Source organism: Taeniopygia guttata, chromosome 1 (assembly GCF_048771995.1).
Source record: "Taeniopygia guttata chromosome 1, bTaeGut7.mat, whole genome shotgun sequence".
NCBI classification, from domain to species: Eukaryota; Metazoa; Chordata; class Aves; order Passeriformes; family Estrildidae; genus Taeniopygia; species Taeniopygia guttata.
In genome coordinates, this window is record NC_133024.1 from 98,699,924 (window position 1) to 98,717,592 (window position 17,669).

The following is a 17,669-nucleotide window of genomic DNA, read 5'->3' on the forward strand; positions in this document are numbered from 1 at the left end:
GTTTAATCTTAGTGCTTCACACACCAGGCTAGAATTTGCCACAGGCTCCCATAAGCAGCTGGTGGAACCATAGGCATTACTATCTTCTGATAGAACAGAACTCTGTTCTGTCTATCAGAACAGAACATGAATAATCTCACAGTCACATCTACTCACAGTTAGCTTTTTGGCCTTTTTCTGGACTTTATAATCATATCCAATCTACTTAAAAAAAAAAAGTTATTGGTTAAATGCAACACGGAATACCTCAAGTTCAAGTGCCTGGCCAAGTTCCAGGGGTCAGATTTTTCTTACTTCCTAGTTCTTCCCAGGGAGATGTGGCCATGAAATAAGAAGAAATATGGGAATGGTTTCTGTGCCAGAGCCCCAGACTCCTGACCCATGGGTACAGCCAGAAGATGCTGTGAAAACATCCTGCCTCTCAAGGCCAGTAAGGAACTCCAAGGCTAAGCCTCACACAAGACAGCTTAAAGATACATATAGTCACCCTCCCTGCCTCTTTCTGTCTTCATTGAACGCAAAACAGCTTTTTGTAGGAACTTGCAGCATTAAAAAGTCATAAAAACAACTGCCTTTACCCAGTCATATATCTATTTTTGCAAATAAAAGCTACTAAGTGATCAGAGAAATCAGGCAGAGAAGTAGAAGTTAAAACATTCAGAGGCAGAAAATTTTGTTACAAGTCCAAGGATAACTGAAACTACATTGTGGGAAGTAGGGCAGCAAGGAAGTGATAAGGAAGGGATTTATACCTTTATTTTCTACAGGTGATTTCCCTACTTACTTCTATAGCATCCTGAAGTGACATCCTTGGAGCAATATGTACACACATAGCAGATGGTCAGAGAACCAGCAGAGGGTTTAGCATAATTCTCCTTGCAGGAAACATCCCAAAAGTGTGCACACAGTTATTGCAAAGCACTGAAAGTTAATTTCAGGATTTACACATATCTGAGGAAATTTTAGGGTAACAACCAGTAATATGAAAATAAAACACTTCTGGTGCAATTTAGAGTTTGAGTATGAAATGGGTATTATTTACAATTTGTTTTTCTACTTTGACCCTCTCAGATACTAGGCCAATAAAAGGACAAATCAGCTCCCTGACATCAGCAGGAGAGAATAGATGAGATGTCTGTTGAATGTTTAGATAAGAAAATGTATGCCTCAAAGTGTGTATATTGCAAAGTTAATCTCTAGCTCTAATAGGAGAATTTTTTGGCACTTAAAACACAAAAGCAGTTCTGTGTTTTTACAAGAAACCCACCATTTCCTGGTTTTATTACATCCTATTGCTATTAATAATGTCTAAACATAAACACAGTTTGTCAATCTCACCCTCTATATTTCCCATTGAAGACAAAATAAAAGATGGTTTGGCTAACTGACCCTTCTACAGTTTTTTCATCCCCATGTTGTTTGTGCTGCTCCAGCTCTGCCTGCAAACAAGATCCAATGAACATTTCAGATCCATCATCATCATCTGGCCAGTCACCTGTGTGAAACAGACTACCTCTCCCTAATGCCCATCCACTGCAACATCAGGCTTCAGGTGCCCTCAAGGCTTCTCAAAGGACAGGAGGTGCCCTCAAGCAGCTCAGAGGGTGCCCTGGCATTCATTCATCTTGGAGCCTGCTGGTCTCACACCCAATGCAAACTTGTTTTTCTATGGGTCAGACTGCTGCCCCCACATCTGCTCACAAGTGTAGGAGTCTGCACTTCTGCTCAGGTAACACAGAAAGCTGGATGGATCCCCCACCAGGAGTGGTGGTGTAGAGAAGAGTTCACTTGGCCACAAAAAAGCTGTAAGGTTTTTAACCAGAGTGTTTTATAATGTCACAAGAGCTCTGAGAGCCCTCCTTATCCATCTGGGAATTACCCTCTTGTTGGTATTTGATGAATATACCATGAACTTAAGCCTCCAGCACTGCCTTTTGGCCAAGGTTTTCATAACAAAATCCTCCAAGTTCAGGAGGGCAGCCAGAGAACAGAAAGCAAACCTACACTGCTTAAAAGAAAAGGGGAAAGACAAGAACCAAGTGAAATAATGAGATATTTATTCTTAAGTCCATATCAACCTCTGTATTATTCTTTAAACACAGTGGAGAAATTTTATATAAAAATTTCCAATTATAAAAAGAGACCACTATTTAGATACTTTAAACAGGAGTTACTTATTTAAAGAAAAAAATTAAAAATAAATAAATAAGCAAAGAAAATGGGCAGACATGAGTCCAAAGGAAATTAAACCTTAATTACTCAAAAGCTGTCTGGGAATAGATCACTGCTGTAACATGTCGAAAAACAGTAATAGCTAACTTAATATCAAACTTTCAACAAGCTTCAATACACTGAAAAAAAAAAAAAAGCCCCATAATGTGCTCCACCTAAATGTACCTACACCTTCAATTCTAGCTGTTCTGATCCCTTCAATTTGACAGAAAATCTTCAGTAACCATCTTCAAGCAGGCAAGATTTTAAAGAGCCGAAGATGTTGCAAAATCTTTTCAGGCTCCATGAAAGACACTAAAAAGCAGATGTTAATCCAAAAAGCAGGGTTTAATCAATTTATTTTTTCAGTAGTGACTGGGAACCAAGAATATCTGTAGACTGTTAGGTATTACAGTGAGAGAGGGTTGAGTATTGGATCTCTGCTCCTCTGCTGTAAGTCACAGTTACCTTGCTCCATGGTCCTGCTTTGGACCACTGTAGTTAGCTCAGTCCAAGGCAACACCCAAGGATGGTTCTGGCAATAGATCATTCCAGAGGTCTCTTTCCAAGGCTGAAGCAAGGGGATTCCCCTCATACAGAGCTTTACAATCAGGCTTTGCTTCTTCCAACATGCACAAGTACCTTCCTGCCATGCCCCAAGGCATGATACATGCATAATGATGATCTAATAATTAAGTCATTAAGGATAATAATGTTTAAAAAGCCTTTTAAAAGGGATAATTATTTCTTAAAGCCACAGGAACATCAAATGGAGCTTAGAGGAGAAGTCTGGCCAAATGCTCCATAACCAGATTCAGACAAGTTGCTGTCAGTCCTGAAGGGGTGGCCTGAAGCACTCTGGACACAAATGTCTTGTCCTCAGGGAGAGATCCTGTCCTTCTTTTACCCAAAATTCTATAAATAGTCCAAGGGACTACCTGAGGCTTATAAAATATGTGCTATTAAGAATGTTCTGGGCAGATCTGAATCTTCACTAGACTTTGATACAAGCAATGTTAATTGGTGATACTTCTCTGATTTTAATTATCTTCTGCCATTGAGGGACAAAAGCAAATACACTAAACACATTTCAAAAGATAATTATTTAGGAATCTTTCTGCCAAGCTGGACTTCACAGTCAGAATATTTCTCTGACATGCCATCCACCATTTTTCTGCCTACAATAAAGAGCACTCAGCATAAAATGACAGCACAGCAAAAGATCAGATGAGACAGATGGTGAGAGGATCTCATCATGATGTAGCTTCATGAAAAATCAAAATGACTGACTGAGGCTGTCTACTTTGCTTCCCCAAAGAGACACTATTTCCCTGTTACAGTCCTACAGAAGATTCCTAAGGCTGGAAAAGTAGGCCAGACACAAAAGAAACTCATCTGCAGAATAGTTAGCATGCTAAGTGTAACTACAGACCTATTATTGTTGTCCTTTTGTCCTATTTTTGGGAAAAGGGACTTTGTTCTGGGATAGCTAAATTTCTATAATGGCAAAAGGCATTGAAAAGAAATTACCTGTCCAGGTGAAACTAATCCTGGTGATGTCGAAGAAAAGGTCCCCTTACAATTCCAACTTCAAAATTAATGCAGAGGCTGAAGGATAGATGTGTATCATAAAAATTAAGAAAAATATGACCAATTAATGAAAGACACAACCATTATGAAATATTTAGAAGCAGGTTTGTAAATTTATACTTCAAAGGCTGCAAGGAGGTGTCAAGAGGTGTCAGGAGGTGTCAGGAAGATGAACCAAGAGTTATGGCTTATGGCAACAATGTCAGCAACCCTCATCTTAAATCTTATTCAGAAATGTCCTTCAGACCACAATCATTGTCCTCCAATTGAGCAGTATTGTCAGTCAATACACTATGGTGAATTTCAAGTTTTTGTTTAGCATCATCAGGATCTTTGAATAAACAAGACATTTAAGTAAGAAAGTAAATGCAGGAATCAGGCTGTATGTTCTTTCTAAACACTTCTGCTTTATTTTTTTTTTCTTGCTCAGAAATATTTACGTTCCTCTTACAATCCATTTAAAGTCCTTACAAGATGGGTTTTTCCCTTGAACATATTCAGATTTACTCTTTCTCAGTGTTGGCTGGAAGAAGTTTTTTTTCTCTCTACTTTTAAGACAGATATGTGCAACCAGCATTTTCTCAAGCACCAGATATAAAGGATGGCCCCAAATCTTTTGTTGTTGCATAGACTACTGGTCTTCACTGTCACTCTATCTCAATTTAAGAATTAAGTACCATTTTTAAAAGCCACATATAGGATTTTTTATGTAGTAATTTGAAATTTGAATATATCAATAGTGCCTTTTTCATAAAGGGCAATACACTCCTTGGAGAATTTATCTTCTCCTGTCCTTTCTGAGAATTCTAAGTTGCACATCATTAGTACAACTTTGCTAAAATATTGAACTTCTGACTTTATATGAGATCATTTTTCCTTTCCTCACTTTTCAAAGGGGTGGCTGGAAACAGCAATGTTGTGATATGAAAGATCATTTCTGATTGCATATAAATGTAGTTTCTATGGCCTATTGCTGGGATGTCAATTGCTGTCTTCATGGTTAAATGACAGAGCTTTGTCTATAGTCCCAGACACTGAAGTCAGTTTATAAAAATGGGGAAAGCTAGCTATACAAAGATAGATTACATATGTAAAATATGTTGCTATTTATACATAAATTGCTTACAAAAGATTTGCAGAATAGCATCAAAGAAAATTACGTAAATGTTCACAGGCAATTTTTTTTATACATTATGAACATTGTTATTTTTTGTAAATCAAAATGTTTCAAAAGACAAAATATATCTTACATGTCTTTCACTTATAAATACAGCCAAATCAGATAAGAAATATTTTCCATTGCTAACCTGGGCCAAGAATGCTAACTAACAGCACAGTTCACAAGGGTCTCTCTGAAAATAGCTGTTCTAAATATGTGGTTAGATTAGGCTGTCTAAACATTTGTAAGAGCTCAAGGAAAGCTATCTGGAAAGGCTATCTTTCATTTCTAATTGTAATATTTTCATAGAGTATGCCTTTTATTGGCTACCACATTTAATCCCCATTGACTCTGCTTCCCTTCTTCTAGTACTGAGGATTAAACAATAATTCCCACCATCTCGAGATACACAGACCAGACCAATTAAACTGTAACACACATATTGAAATTCTGATTACTGCTTCATGTTTTGGTTGGAAGTATTGAGCAGGCTTACAGATTGCCCTAAATCTCATAACAAGGGAATAAGAACTGCAGACATGAACATGGAAAAACTGCCCCTGTACTCTGATCATCCTCTTCACCCATTTTTGAAGAGAGCTCAGGAGAGCTGAGCAGTCAAATGCTGCAATACACCATCTAGGTCACTCTGCTGGGTCAGGTACTGTCAGGGGCACATTTTCCCTCTGGGTTGCTCTCTGTGGGTGGCCCCTGCCTTCCCCAACAACGTGCAGGCACGCAGCCCCACGGAGATAAAAGGGTGGAAACACGGGGTCCTACATCAGTTCCAGCAGGTGGGAAAACAGATCTGATAGATAATATTGAGCATGTAAATAATAATCTCATAATACAAAGCCCTTCTGTGGGCATTTTTCTTTAAAGCTCAGTGGTGTCAACAGTGCTCAGACACTGAAGAGGAAATGAAAGCAGTAAGCTGTCAAAACACCAGCACGTTGTTCTGCTCAGCCACAGACTTCTGTTGTTTTTATTAAGTGCAGCATCTCACATACCTGCAAATCTTGTCATCTTGCCATTTGCCACAAATCTTGTCATCTTGGCGTGTGCCAGAGTGCTGCTTTTGGAGAGTTGCACAGAAGCTTCAAGGAGAGCTGAATACAGATTACCAACCGTACACAGTGCCAGGCATGGTATGAATAAAGGTTATCAACACTGGAGTACAATGAGACACAAAACCTATGTTTAATATATGTTTAATATACAGGGTTTTAGGAAACAGATAGAAAGGACATCACTGAACTGAACAAAGGTGTTTCACAGACTTGGTCAGAGAGCTGTTTATGCACAGATGGCTCTGTGGTTAAAGTCTGTAAGCTTTAGGTATCATTGCCACAAGAATAGATTTAGAAAAGTGTCTTTTCTCCTTGTTTCCGACCTCACAGACAAGGCAGTGTAACAGACTGGGAGTATTCTTGATGTTGCCTTACAGCTCACTTGCAGTCAGCAAGGTAGTTTTGGACAATGGTTGACTTCCACAGGAGAGTTTAGCAGCTCCTTTGAAGGCTAAGTGTACATTTGTGCATGTGTGTCAGCCCTACCAGACAACTGCAGCTCAGTGCTACTCCTCGGGTTTGTGCACATAGAACCTTGCAAAAATGTGCTCTGATCAAGGACCAGAGTAAATATCAACACAGCCTTCCCAGCTTTGGCTGTGGGAGCCTAACAGTCCTGTGCATTGAAAATCTGAAGCCCACCTTAGCCTCAGTGGCTTGAACTGAGCCAAATCACTCTATTTGAGGAACTTACTGGTATCTATAACTGGATTCAATTCCTCTAACTCTGACTTTTTACAAACAAGTGTATGGGTTTATCAGACCAAGTACATGCACGTGCTTTGAAATGAGGATGGTGCTGTAGTGAGTTTGTTTGCCTCCACTGTAGTGGAGCTCGGGGTGACTGGCTTGGGTGCAGGTGGATTCAGTCTTCACAGTCACAAGCAACTCCTTCAGCTGTTCAGCCATGTAATAAAATCACAGTGTTTTACAGACGCATTTTTCTTCTGCTTCTCATATACTGCCTGGAAAATGTCGATTTCCTAGAAGCATTTTAAATTGTTATGCCACAAGCTAATAACTTACTGCTTGTGGAATTCACAACTTATCCCATCTGGGGTTGTTGCTTCATGGAAATTGAAATATTTGTGTCCTTCTTTTCTCAAGGTGAAATGAGGTCTTTCCAAATTTTCTGCAGGTCCCTTAAGCTTGCTGACATTCTGTCAATTTCTTAAATAACTTCAGGCTAATAACTCTTTATGCCTTAGTTGCTAACCTGTAACATTCACCTCTAGCAAAAGATTTCCCTTTAGATTAGTTTACTCCCTATTTTATTCAATCTCTTTGTTTTGGTATAACATTGTTTTCACCTTTGAAAGCTTCCCTCCATTATTATTACCACTTTTTTTTTTTTCCAAGGTATGCAGGCCACAACAAAGATTCCTTAAAAGTAAAGAACAGTTTTTGTTCTGTATTGAACAACGCTGCACTACTGCTGTAAGAAATGATTACACTCAGTAGAAGACATGGTGTACTGTCTGAGATGTAGAGTAGTCTTACTGGAGATGCTATTCCAAATATTACAAACAAATTGGTTAAATTCCAATACTCCACAACTGGAGTATCTTTTCTAGTATCAGAACACTTTAAAAGTAGCTTATTTTCAAATATTATACAAATTCTTAAGTATTCTTTGCACATTTTTCCATGCTTTGATCACCAATTCAGGTGATTTAATATTGCAATCAAATTATAACTTAGCACTAAAAGGATTTTTGGTGTGTCAAATTTTTAATTAATACCACAGTGAGAAACATTCATATGTAACACATGTACACACATTCACTAACTCTTCAAAAAGCCAACAAATAATCCAGTTCCATTTTGGAATATATTTGCTATCAGGAATGTATTTGCAGTAAATCAGCTGATGGGAATCCCACTATATTACACTGACCACATTTTCTACATTCCTATCACCTGCCATGTGCAAGGAATCATTTTTCTTGGTGATCACCTCTGACAGCAGGGAGAGGTGTGGTCCTGAAGTGCTGAAGTTCTCAAAAATGTAATATCATACCTTTTACACCCCTATTTTTTCCCATTCCATCATTTTTTTTTTTTTTATGATTGGAGTTCATCATTAAAAAAAATTAAGGCTGTGCCTCAGTAATTTTTTTCCCCAGCTCACATAATTTTAAGGCTAGAAATAGATAATCTCCATGACCATTTAAAAACTACTTATCTCCACCTGCAGTTACTTCCTAAGTCAAGGCCTGATTCCCAAATAGCCCTATAGACTGTAAATCCCTCATTTGTGAACATCTGCTGACACCAGGTCTAATGTGCTCCTTTCACGCTTGCCTTACACACTGACTGGGTGCCACACCATCTGCACCTGAAGCCAGACTGCAGACTTGGCTCCATACATTTGGCTGACACCATTCTCCAGAGTCACTGGAGAATGTTAGAGCAACGCAGATCTCCAAGGATAACATAACCCTACAGGAGAGTACTGCGTCCTCCCAGATTATTTATTCTTAGAAAGGTACTTCAGGATAAAGAAATATCCTCCAGCTTCTCTATCAGATGAACTGTTGATTGGGAAAACTGAAAGGACTTGACCTATTTGTTTTGTATGGTATTGCTTAATTTTGCTTTTCTCTCACCTAGAGCAATGACAATATATCAGCCTTATCTGGTTTGGCTTCTATTTGTATTCTTATCTGCAATACCGAATTATCATAAGTTAAACTATTATATTTTGGCTGCAAAGAGGTAAGAAAATCATCCTACCATAATTTCTAAAGTTTATGGGATCATGATCTGTGCTTTTAAATGTTTAAATAAATTATTTTTAAAATCACTCAAATCCTGGAACTAAATTTTACATTGCATTGTTCACTGAAGAGTGCTTGTGGCAAACAAAATGCAAAATGCTTTTTTTCAATATATCATGCCCACCATCGAATTGACAAATCTGACAGAAGTAGTGATAAAACACCTGGTGAAAAATTATGCCAAAGGCAACAAAAAACAGTAACCTTGCTGTGAAGCTGCAATATAAAGAAAATCGGGATGTCACTTCTTTAAAGACATTTAAGCTAAAATAACCATAGTTTTAGCTAGAATATACACAGGAGTCTCATAAAAATTGTCAACCAAATCAAACCTTACCCTATTTTGGGTTTTATTAAGGTAAGACACTATACCACTTCTTACTCAGCATTTTAAAAGCAATTATCTCTTGAGGATATGGTAAATATGCAGAGACAGAATACATGATGACTCTTTTTAAAAGGATGAGGTGTATCTACATGTTATTAAATTCAAAATCCCCATGATATTGAACTTACCTGAAAAACAACAGGTCAAAAGTGACTAACTTTATGGCAACTAGAACACTACTGGGCTACCTCCACTTACTGCATCCATGCATTCACAGAGGGCTGGGTTAGAAACTGTCTCTGTTTACAAATATGCATGGAGCTGTCATCATGCAAGAAGAGATAAGTAAGTGTGTTGTGATTAAAGCGATCTGCCAAATCACAGCCACCATCTCCTAACCCGTTCCCAGCTTGAGATCATTCATGGATCACCTTGTTAACCTGACCCTTTGCTAATGTAAAATATTTGCTCCCTAGATTCCTGTTATTCACGTGCCATGACCATCCTCCAGTCATTCTTCTCGCAATCCAGCGCCAAGATCCAGCATGCTGATTACAGCAACGGAATACAATCCTGACCCCTCATCTACAGGCCTATTCATACACACCTGTATGATGCATTTAATGTGCAATTTGAGGTGATTCACTATGCCCAGCTTCCCATCTTTATTGCTCTTCTAATATGTAAGCAATTTGTAACCTATGACCATAAAGACAAAAGAGTTCTTTGCATGTGCTACATGCTCATAATTATTAACGTTATTCCTCATCTGACCTTTTTATTTGAAAGCAGCTAAAAACCCTCTTTTGTGCTGCAAATGAAATTGATTTCTGGTGCAAACCAAACCCACTGCCATAGATAGTAAGGAATTCCATTTCATACAGCTAGGAGGAAGAAATGTGTTACAAATGTGAAGGAATTATGCAATGCTGAGATTCTGATAATCCTGAGGGCAACCACTGACTACCAAGACTGGTGTGGGGAACTGCTCCCGAGAGGAAGGCTTATCAGATGGGTGCAGGCTGCAGGATGTGGCCTTGGGTTCTCTCCAGGCCACCAGAATGTGCTGCTTTCCAACCCCCAGCCTGCCTTCTGCTGCTCTCGCGCTGTGCTGAAACATCTGTTTTCTATGAGACCAAAGTCACTGACCAGCTGTTTAACTCTTAGATGTGCTAGTTTAAAGGAATCATCCAGGCAATTAAAACAACTAGTTCCCTAAAAATTCATTTCTAATGGATGTGTGTTAACTTTTATTTACTTTTTCCTTTCACTCCTATGTGAATTCCCAGCAGATGTTGATGAAGTGCAGATTACGAGTGCTGTTTTCCCTGTGGTTCTGGGGTACCTGCAACACCCTGTCTCACGGGGTCAGTAAAAGTGGAGTCCAACTGCTGCCTTCCTCAGAACAGAGCTCTTAATGGAACCTCCTGCCCTCCTATTTGAGGCAAATTTGCATTATACTTGAATAATCATTAATGAGCAATCTCCTCTTTTAAACTGACAGACACCAAAGGTACATTCACATAGTAAGGTCTTCACTTGCTACCTAAAAAAACATGTAAAGATGTTGTCTGCCATACATTGTTTGTATATATTCTTAGTACTCCAGACTGAAGTAAATAGGCATTGCAATCCCACTCTGTTTCCCTTTCAAAGTCTGTCTGTGGTAGATTAATACGCGAAAACATCTAATTACCATTAGCGTCTGTAGTTAATCTTCCAGTTGCAGTCTGACAATTAAGAAATCTACAGGAGCCAAAAAATGAAGGAACAATGAAACAACACACTTGAAATACCACATGAAAAATGTTACTGTTTGAGCTGTGTTTAAATCTTTTTCCCAAATGCCTACTCTTCATCTGTTCTCACATTAATTCTGCCAGTATGTATGAAGGCGTTTGGAATGCCTCCTCACAAGTTTATAGAGCTGACACTGCAACTTTGCTTCTTCTTTTTTTTTTTTTGTTTTTAATTCACACCAAGTGAAACTATTGAACTGATTAATCAGCATGAATTAAGCAGTTTTCATTCACTAAAGGCATCACAAGTCCACACTCTCACTTGAGGGTGTTTCGAACCATCAAATGCAGGCTTTTCTATGTAGAAGACAAAGTTTCTTCTTTCATCCAGTCCATCATTAGCTGAGACAAAGAAATTCAGTCTTGCTGGTGAGCTTTGACCTTTTGTTATCCAGAAAGCAATAAAGGTCTGATAAAATCAGCTTTGGTGTTAATCCATAATTATCCTTCCAGGGAAACAAGCTCTTTTCAAACAAACTACCTATGGACTATAAAAAGTCTGTTCCTATGCTCCAGTCCAACACCTCGTGTCACATTTAGTATGCAAGGATTACATCTTTCAGTTCTTGCTGATTTTCTGTCAGTGGAATTTGAGCTGCTCTTGAGTGCAGTTTTAGATCAATAGAGATATTCTACCCCCCTACAGAGGAGCCCAGCTCCCATCAAACATTCTGCTGTTCCATCCCGAAAGCAGAATTTGGGAACAGGTAACTGCCTGTTCCAATATGTTACCAAACACTCAGAATGCAGAACACTGCAAAATTAACATGCTTTTTACCCTATAAAGGTGAAATATTTTATCTCATTATTAATCACACCCAGTTCATTATATTCTTCTTCTCCCACTTTCCTCCTCCCACAAAACCAATAACATTCATACCTGTAAGAAAGTGGTGTGTGCTTGATTTCTTTGTCCAGCTTGAAGCCCAGGTACCTGCATGTGGTTAAGGATAAAGCAAACAGGGAAAGAAAATGTCTATATACTTAGAAGCTAGTTTGTAATTTGTAAGATATCTAGGGCCACTATTCAAAATCAGTTTCCTTTGTTCTTTGGAAGTCAGCTGTAAAATCCTAGGTAAATGGAGTAGGAATTGAGGAAGATTTTTGCATTTTTAGCACTATGGACATAGTAATAGAAGCTGTAATGGCAGCTGTATAAACATAATGTAGAAACAGAAAAAAAAAAAAAAATTGTAAAAGGCAAAGCCAAAGTAGTAAATGAGGGAAAAAAAAAGAGGAAATCTGGCTGAGGTTAATATTCAATATGCTTCCTCAGGTACACTAAACACAAGTGTATCTTGTCCATTATGAAGGAATGACTTAATACACAGTAGTTTTATCTTCTTTCAGCTTGACAGCTCCTGCGCTACATGATTTTTCTCTGTATTCTTGAAGTATTTATATAACTATGAACTCCTCAGAAGAAAACAGGGACTTTGAAATGAGTGAAATTAATAGTGTTTATGAAGAAATTACTTATTGCTATCACCAATGAGTCAGTGAAGCAAATTAAGGGAACCTTAGACAAATGAAAATTCAAACAAATATTACACTTCACTGAAAATGTCATGCTTGTCTTTAGAGATTACTGGCAAACTAGAAGAAGAATCACCACCCTTGGACTGATATTCACTGGCAAAAATATTCAAAGTGTTACATCACACAGTTTTATAATGAAAAAATTTCTTTATAGAAATCAATAGCAATTGTGAAATCTCATCCATGCAAGTGTTATGACCAGAACCTGAAGACATAAATAAATTAAAATATCCATTAGGAATAGCAATGAAGTAATTTTTTCCAGTGCATGTTTAATTGGCTTACCATTATTTAGAAATATTTCTGGTTAAGAGACAAATCCAGATGTGCAAAAAAAAGAAAACCCTTCTATTTCCCTCCCTGCGCGAAATAGACAGTGTAAGCACATTGCAGTTAGGCACTGATGTTTTCCAAAATATACATCAGCCTTCCCCAAAAGAAAAGCAGTAATAATTGTTAGGAACGTCCTGCAGTGTTGTGTAACAGCCCCAGGGCTGCCCTCTCCTCTGCAGCTGAAGGAAAGAAGCCCAGGTAGTTGTTGGGAGGAGCTGTGGCAGCATTGGTCCGCTCAGCTCTAATGAACAGGGTTAGCAGGTCAGCAGAAGCCTGCCTAGGTTTAAATGCTGACAGACATTTCTGTCACCTTTTCCTCAGTGGAATGCTCCTGCACTTGATCACCTTCTAATTCTTGTAGAGCTTTCTTCTTTTCAAAGGTAACAATTTAAGGATAATTCCTGGAAACACTGCTGAGATCATGTCCTTTTCTGAAGGCCTATCAAATCTAACGTGCAAAGCAAAACCAAGAACAAATCCCTGAGAAAAGTTGAAGTATCTTAATAGACAATTAAATTTCTTCTGACTATTTCTAGAAAAAAGCTGAAAGCTACTCAAAGCTCAAGAAGCTTTTCAGGGAGCCTCCAAGGCATTGTTTCATCCCCATACTATGCCAACGTAAATTTTCCACATAACTCCTCAGGGACTGCAGGAGGCTTCACAAGACGGTATTCTGCCCATCCACAGCCACAATGAAAAGCAGATATTGAACTGACCAGAATTGTCTGGATAACAGTAAAACAGCAGCACAGACTTCCTCTGTGCTCACAGAGATTATTGAAATACATATTGCATAGCCACAGACATGACTTTCCTGGTCTCTGATGACTGATTTCAGCTACTGATATGTCTGTTTGACAGGAAAGTCAGCTGCCAACAAGCAAACAAACAAACTGGACCTGTGTGGGTGCCAGGCTGCACAGCAGTTACAGAAAGTGGGCAAGAAATCATCTTTCAACATCTGTGTTCTGCCCAGACAAGACAGGTGGACACTAACCAGACAGTGGCAAATTCCAGAGCTAAGTTATATGCTTGGTCATATCACAGTTGCTTTGAATTGCCTTTTCATCAACTATTCCATCAAAATATTGAGTTGATAATTTCAGTGAAATCACAAAACCAAAATAACATAGTACTTACTGTATATAATTTCTTGTAGACCTAGTCTGCAGCATTCTTTATTTATATGCATTGGATAAAAATGAAGTAAATTGAGTTCAGAATTCACAGTGGCAATGCTCTGTGAAACTTAGACTTAATCTACAGCTGCAACCATATAATAAATGTATGCAATGCATTCCAGTGATCTTAGGTAGGGTTTGTTATATTTCAAAATATGTAAACAAATGCTTAATGTCTGTCTACTTTTTCCACTAAAAAAAAGTGCCCACAAAACCCAGAGATTTCAGAAAAATTCTAGGTGTCAAAGCCTCAGAAGATGAGTTATTGCTAAAAAATAACACAGTGCTTGTACACCATTGAAATAACAAAATGGTGCATTACACTCACCTGGCTCATTCAGCACATGAAATTTGGATACTAATGGCAAGGAGAAATCATAGCTGGAACTTTGGAAAAAGACAATGGGGAAAAAACCCTCAACAAATCAATGCAAAATGTTCCAATAGCTTTAATTTTCTGAGATTTGTATGCCTTTCTGGCTGATGGAGAGAAACAGAGATTTCAAAGTGTTATTCATCTTCTCTTAAACAACAAAAATACGTGAAAATAATCCAAATAATCTCTCACATACTTTAAGGAGCATCTATGGCAACAAACTCTGCAGTAGATGCTTCACTATGGACTTCTTAAATTTGGGAAGATAAATACAGTCTCTGTTTTACTGGATATGTTACATGTGAGCATAATCTACGTATGTTTAAATGGAAATTTGATAATGGAAATCATCAAAGAAAACAGGAAAAAAACTGAAGAGAAATGAGATTGAGCATCTGTTTGACAGCACAGGTTAGATCACAGAGTCTTTGGGGTTGGAAGACACCTTTGAAGACTGCCCAGGTGGGGGCAGCTACAGCAGCATTCAAGCCATATCCAGTCAGATTTTGAGTACCTCCAAGGATGCAGACTCCAGGACCAGCACATCTCCAGGTAGCCTGTGCAGTTCATACAATGGTCACTCCCACTGTCCACGTCTCCAGCAAAGATATTGAATAGTGCCAGTCCCAGTACTGACCCCTGAGGAACACAAATCATCACTGTTTTCCACATTGACATCAAGACATTGACCACAACTCTCATTGGATGTGACCATCCAGCAGGTTCCCTATTCACTGAGTGGTCCACCTGTCAAATCCATGTCTCTCTCCAGTTTTGAGGCAAGCATATCATGTGAGAGAGTCCCAAATACTTCAGGTAGGTCATGTTACTAATTCTTCCCTCCAACCACCTCATCAGACAAGGCCACCAAACTTGTCAGTCACAATTTGCTGTTAATAAAGCCCTGTTGGCTGTCACCAATCACCTCATTCCCCATGTGTCTTAGCATAGCTTCCAGTAGAATCTGCTTCATGATCTTGCCAGGCACCAAGGCAAGATTGACCTGCCTGTATTTCCCACTTTTTGTTACACACCCTAAGACTTAATTATATGTGCAGACCAAGGAAAGACAGACTTATATTTTTTAAGAGTGAAAACACCAGAAGACTAGGCTGTAGTCTTAGAGATCTCCTTTCAGGCAAATAGATTTTTCCTTCTCCTGTGATTCATAGACTTCCCAGAACATTTATTCTGGGGGATGAGGATGATAGATGGACTTTCCATTGCCAACAAATTCCCCGGTTTGTCTTGGTCTTGGGTCACCATTCAAAACCAGAGAGTCAGCTGAGGAACAGAAAAGGCCACAGAATGCCCTGGGTGCAGGCAGATGGTGAGCTCCCTACCTCCTAATAAAGTGTTAAATGGTGTTAAAAATTGAAGCTCTTTGAAGTTCTTTTCCTTCCTGCAATTTTGCCAATATAATCTCTGTCACCACCACTGCATAGCTCCCTAATCGAGGAACTGGCCTTTAGCAAGTAGTCTCACATTGTAACCAAATGCACTGTCTTGGTGCAGAAAACATACAAATCAGGACTTAACTGAATTTATAAATTCCCCTTCTGAAATGAAGAATTTCCTATATTGTGTGTCCTTCAAAGAGTTTCCATTCAGAAGTCTTTAATTTTATCACTCCTAACATTCTTTCCTTACTTTCCTGGTTTTTATTTGTAAATGTGTTCTTAATTATAAGAAAAAAACATTGCCACACATAAGCTATGCAGCCTATTGAAATCACAGCTGCTCCAACAGGGAGGCACTGGAGTTTCTAGCACAAGTACAACAGGCAGGAGTTTGTATGTCCATACCAAATTCCCCTCCTGCAAATTAGAAATGATTTATGAACCTTTTTTAATATGTTCTTTTTATTGCCAAAGTGAACCAAAATATAAAACATGAAATCAATGAGAGGCTGAAACAGAGTGGGGTCTGCATACCAGAGAAGTCATAAATTATTCAACATGTGGCTTCAAATGCATCCATAACTATTTTACAGTTATATTTTAAAGGTATTTTTGTTTAATATTTTCTTCAAGCTTGATAATTTTTTTTTAATTCTACTGAGTATTGTATTTAATTTCCTGCCCCAAGTACAATTTGCAACAGAGGTATGAAACACTATGTCTTAAGACACTATAAAAATGAATTAGTCTTCCTCCCTGGATTTTTTCCTTTTATTCTAGTAATACTTTCCTAACAGAACAAAGAAAGCAAATAGTTTGCATACAGAGTCTGTATTACAACCATAGACTCCTATAATGGTTTCAGTTGGAAGAATCAGTTATTCATAATTCCAGGAACACTATAAGCTGTGCTTTGCATGGGAATCAGCCAAGATTTCGTCCAGTTTTTGCTTCTTAAAATGCTATGTATTGGACATACCCACTCTGTGAACAGCTGTTCTGTAGGACTCACTCAGATCACTGCACCTTCTAGAATAATTGCTTCTTGTTACAATCTGTGTTTTGTTTTTATTCATATATTGCAGCATTAACTTCTTTCTACCTGACACCTTGCTTCACCTACCTGTGTTTTTTCTTGTACATTTCATCCATTCGGCTTTTCCCTTTGTCCTCTTCTCCTTCCTTCAGCATCAATGAATCATGACCCAAATGTGCCATTCCATAACCATCCGCTCTTTTTAGTTCCTCTCTGTTCTCTCCCTAAATCCTTTAGTCTTGGGCCCAACTTTACTCAAGCAGCTTTGCAGTATTTTACCACCATGTCCCTCAGGCATCCCACATACCACTGTGCCATGCCCTGTGCAAACACAAGCTAAAAGACTTCAAGTCCTAGAGAACGTAAGGATGATCTCTACAACAGTGGTCATCACAGACAAATGGGGGGGAGACAGAGCCAGTAAGGCAATCTGGTGATGATAGGAAGTGGGATCAGCACAAACTCAAGTTATTACCAAGCTTGATATAGGCAGCATGGTCAAGCTTGTTCTTATGGAGAGATTTAGAAATGTAGATTTCTCTAAATGACTACTATATTTAAAAAACATAAATTTTTAAATGATACAAAAGGTTGTATCTAAATATATAGCAAATGTAAAATGTAGTCAAGGGGTCGAAGCAAAGATGGACAAGGCAACTCTTTTAACCATGTTAATTTTAACTTTTCTTAAGACAGATCTTTGTAACCATTTTGTTGCTGTCATTCTCTTGCTGCTTTCTGGTTTCTGTTCTTGCAACAGATATCCTTTCTGCCCAAATCTTGGTATCTATCAGGTATATATAAATTTCATCTGAAAGATTAAAACCACTTTTTGCACATAGAACTCCCTTAAGCTAAACACAATTT